The sequence below is a fragment of the Petaurus breviceps genome, unplaced genomic scaffold (assembly GCF_028583685.1).
Source record: "Petaurus breviceps papuanus isolate PSGF00001 unplaced genomic scaffold, PetGlider_PUasm1.0 187, whole genome shotgun sequence".
In the NCBI taxonomy this organism is placed as follows: Eukaryota; Metazoa; Chordata; class Mammalia; order Diprotodontia; family Petauridae; genus Petaurus; species Petaurus breviceps.
In genome coordinates, this window is record NW_027185799.1 from 16,922,894 (window position 1) to 16,927,646 (window position 4,753).

The window sequence follows — 4,753 nt, forward strand, 5'->3', positions numbered from 1 at the left end:
CTGTCCTAAGGGGCGGTGGAGGCGCGGTGGGGTGAGGTGGGGGAGTGAGCAATGCTCCCCCTCTCCCCCCCCCAGCCCAGCCCTCGCTCAATTCCCCGGGAATGTTCCATCGGGATCTCGTGATTGCGCGTGTTTTGTTTGACCGCGCGTGCGGGGTGGGAATACGGGGTGCGCTGGAACCAGCCCTAAAAAGCGCCTGTGGCTTTCTTTACCAAAAAAACAGACCCCAAAACCAAAAAACCCAAAACGCTTCTCCCTCGTCTCTTTAAAAGGACGGGCTTTGGAAGTTTCCTTTGGCCGATTACATCCCCTCTCCTCATAATCTTCCCCCCTTCTAAACAGGGTGCAAAAGTTATTTTTTCTTCCTCTTTTGGAAGGAAGGGTTATTAGGAATGTTGCTTTTGGGGGGGGGGCGGGGAGGAGAGGAGGGGATAACACCAGGCCTGGACATGCAAGAGGGGAAACGAAGAGGGGTGCGTGCGTGTGTGTGTTTGTGTGCGCCGGGCTGTTTGGAGAAGGGGGGGAAACGGGGGTTGGGAGCCTGTTGCTTTTTCTATGTTGCCATATCCGCTGTGATTTCAGCGCCGGGGCTTCAGTAAGGGCTACTTCTGAGATGTTACTGGTGACTGGATTGCGAGAGAGCGTCTATTAGGGACTCCGGGAGGACCAAAGGGTAGGGATGCTGCTCTGTAGACGTCTGCTTGGCTCTTGGGAATCAGTGTAGCAGCAGCGGCGGAGGAGGAGGAGGCGGCGGCGGCGGCGAACGACAGCGACTCTGGCAGCTGTGGCTGGGGACCCGGATCAGAGCTGCATTATTGGTAGGAGGCAGAGTAGTGCACACACCAGTGGCGTTTCTGCCCTTGCATCTGCGGCTAGTTTCAGTACTAGCGGTCGCCTCCTTTTCATTACCCGGGTTCAGGCCCCTTTCTCCCGCCGCCTCCGCCTAGATTTGACTCCTTTGTTTGTGGTCTCCGCTTTAGAAAGCAGATCTTTCAATTCAGCGTTATTTTGGAAATGTCTGGTGCGTGTGTGTGTGTGTGTGTGTGTGTGTGTCTGTCTCTGTGTGTGTTTGGGTTTGGGTGGGGGTGGGGGATGAGGATGGAGTAGAGAGATATTTTAGTTTATCTTAACTGCAGCACAAAGGCTGGGCTATCCTTTACAGCAGCCCACATGAAATTTCAAGTTTCGACTGCTGGAGGAGGAGGAGGAGGGGGGGGGAGGAGGAGCTGGTAGTGGGGTGGGCGTGAGGGGGATGGGAACGTGTTACATGCGCAGTTGGGTGATAGCAGAAAAGTACAGGATACAGATGTATGTAGACACAGTACAGTGAACGTCTTATCTTTCTACCCATCCCCTCCAGGACTGCTGGCTACTGTGCCCAGTAGCTGGAAAGTGGAATGTGCTTCTGGGGTGGTGATTTTTTTCCCCCTCTTGCTCATGAGATGATAGAGATAAACATTCACCAGCTATGAAGGAAACTCCTCTCTCCTTTTCTGATAGGGAGACATAATAAACCTGAAAAGCAGTCAGCCTTACCTATAAATCATGTTTGGTGTGCCACCCTATTATTAACTGTTCTCTTTGTCTCCCCATAATCATTTCGTTTCTATAGTTCTTTGACATGGTCTTTCTTGCTGATTTTGTGTGGATTGAATCGAGAGTAGTATAGTGGAAAGAAAGTTCACTTTGGACTCAAGAGAACTGGATTTGAATCCAGATTCTAATCCTTTTTTTTTAACTTCATTATTATGGGCCAGTCCCTGAGACCGACAATTTCCTGACTTTTAAAGTAGAAGTGATAAGAGTTGCACTGCCCCATAGTTAAGAAAGTTCTCTGTAAATCTTTAGAATTCTACATAAATAGCCATGATGATGATGAGAATTTTGGTAGCAATTAATGGAGGAAATATTAAAGGCTACACAGTTATTAGAGTTAATTAATTTGTCCAATGTTGAGTTACAAACTTAGTAACATTTGGGTTGGCAACCACACCTTGGAATAAATGAGAGCTCTATAAACCTTTAGAGTACTGTATAAATGAGTATTATTATTACTGCACCGATGTTTGAATTTCTTTAATTGAACTAAGACTATTCTAGTATAAAACATTGTGAGTGGTAACTCCATTATACCCATATGTCTCTGGGTATAGCTTGGCCCATGTATTGAACCTATTTACAGATAGACCAATTTATTTAGGATAGCCAGATGGGTCCTGACCAAGTAGAGAGGACCAATTAGAGCCATTTAAAGTTTTGCAAACCAGATGTCTCACAAATACCCTATAATGGGTTCATTGTTTAATTTAGTTAAGGTAGTCATAGGCTCCTTGGAGCCAGCAGGTAACATGTGTTTTTGATAATGCCTTCCCTGGGAAAAATTAATGAAGAAAAGCTTTATGTATGGTCTTATCAGAATCTTAATTTTATTGATATGTGTACAGTAGGGCAAAGACATATGATTCTTTTTTACTTTTCTCTTTGTTTCTCTTTCCTTTTTTTCCTTCCTTTTTTCTTGGATTAGCTTGAATTGGATTTAGAAAGACCATGGTTTCAATCCTATTTTTGCTGTCAATTACCTGTATGACCAAGGGCAAGTCATCCTCTCTATGCCTCAGACTCTTCATCTGTAAAGTGGGGACAATAACACCTGTAATACTTGCTTTATAGGGTTGTTGTGAGGATCAAGTGACAGAATGTAAGTAAAGTACTTTACAAACTTTAAGCATTATATAGTTAGCTGTTATTATTCCTCTTTCGATTGCTTTTAGCTCCTCTGTTATTACCCTTGTAATCTGGAAGGCCACATCAATGGCTAGCTAGAAGAGGGGGGAAGAGTAGTTGCTTGTACATTGGGGAGAGCTGTCTTCAATGTCTTTTAAATTTCATTATATGCAAGGTCCTACTTTATTTGTACCTAATGCCAACTCTATGCCTCATAATCACCAAAGGATGATATAGTCTTGCCCGAGAGCAATTGTGTACATCATCTTTACAGCCTGGAGGCATTCCAAGAGACCCATTGGAGTTCTTGGAGTGCAATTTTGGACACAGAAAGTCCAGTGTGATTAGTTTTAACCTACAGTTGCCACAGGGGATCTGTTTCCAAAATGGACTGACTCCAGAGATCTAAAGGGAGATGGAAAGAGGTGTTAGAAGTTAGGAGAGAGGGAATTATTGGACCCTTTGGAGAAGTAGTTAAGGATTTTAGTTTGTATTTTTAAATTGCCCCCCATTCCACTAAAGATCCTTTAGAAGTCACTATGGTTTAGTAGTAAGAATGCTAAATTTGGAAGGTTGACTGGGAGACCTCCAGAGGGTCCCTTCCAGTTCCAAATCCAGGATCCTATGATCCTGTTTTAATAAACTTCCCTGTAGTGACTGTGGGTCACCTGAGTTCTCTTCCCTATCCTGTTTGTTTCCATGAGTTCATAAATATAGATTCCTCAGATGATGGCACCATTAATTCATTTCAGTCTGAGAAACATTTACTCAGACCCTCCTAGGTGCAAAGACACCCATGGGACATAAGATTGAGATAACCAGTTGTATGTTTTCCATTTGAGTTTATTCTTGGACATTATTATTTGTATTCTACATTCCTGACCCAACAAAACTATGCTGATATCTTGATGGTCAGAGGATTTAGAGCTGGAAAAGTCATTAGAAGTTATCTAGTCTCAGAGAAGGAATCTGAAGACCAAAGTGGCAAAGTGACAAGTGTAAAATCATGAAAAAAAAATAAGTAGCAGGGTTGGTATTTGAACCTAGGACATCTGACTCCAAATTTAGTCTATTTACCACACTCCTACTGTGCCTAATGTCCTACTGTATATCAAAGCAATTTCTAAATACACATTTCTGTCCATAAATGGTTGGATTTTTACCAATTTCTGCATATTGATTGCATCCATAAATGGGTCTTGCATAAAATACACTGTGGTTAAGTGGTCTTTGGCTAATTCAGATTCCCAATTGCGTTTTTTAAGAATGTAGTAGCTATAAAGTGGATGTGGTCATTGTTTTTGTTTGAGGACCTCTTCTATACCTTGTAAGTGATGTCTGTTCACCTGGTCTATTTATTCACTTTATCTGTCTGTCCACAACCTCCCTTTTTGTATTAGCTTTTCTGGTTCTCTTATCGGATTGCAAAAGAAATATTACAGGCTTCTCCAAACAGGAAATTACTCTTAGATTTTTTAAAGGGGTTTATTACAAATTAGTATAGGAAGGTAGGCTATTACGCAGAGTATTAAAACAAGTAACAAGGGAATATAATAAAGTAATATAGATATTTTCAGCCACCTCCATCTTCGGTGCACATTTTCTTGCTCTTATTTCCTTCCTGATCTTTTTTTCTTCTTCTGGTTGAAGACAGTTCTTCTGGATCATCACAGAATTTTAGAGTTGAAAGTGACCTCACCAGCTATCTGGTCCAAAGGATACATTAAAGCAATTCCCACTATAACATTGGAGACAAATGGTCAGCCAGCTACTGCTTAAATACTTCCATGGAGCAGAAACCCACCACTACTCAGGGCAGTCCAATACCATTTTGGACAGCTCTAATTATTAGGGAGTTTTTTTCCTGACTTCAAGCCTAAATTTGTCTCTTTGAAACTTTCACCTGTAGTTTTTGGTCCTATCCTTCTGAGATCTGGAACAGAAAGGTCTAATTCTTCTTCCATATAACAAGCCTTCAATTACTTAATCCCTAACATCTCTCTCTCTCTCTCTCTCTCTCTCTCTCTCT

At 42.4% G+C, this 4,753-nt stretch overlaps 1 protein-coding gene across 19 annotated transcripts in view; it reads left to right on the forward strand.

Moving 5' to 3' along the window:
* Nucleotides 1–494: 494 nt before the first annotated feature.
* The window catches only part of MPDZ (multiple PDZ domain crumbs cell polarity complex component), a 228,065-nt gene continuing 223,806 nt past the window's right edge, over nucleotides 495–4,753 (forward strand). For 11 of the 19 annotated variants that reach the window (XM_069090715.1, XM_069090716.1, XM_069090719.1 and 8 more), the window contains exon 1: nucleotides 497–673. The gene's annotated coding sequence lies outside the window, so the exon portion shown is untranslated. Of the gene's footprint in view, nucleotides 674–4,753 lie in introns of all 19 variants that reach the window. The other 8 variants (XM_069090713.1, XM_069090714.1, XM_069090731.1 and 5 more) reach the window with 3 other exon arrangements.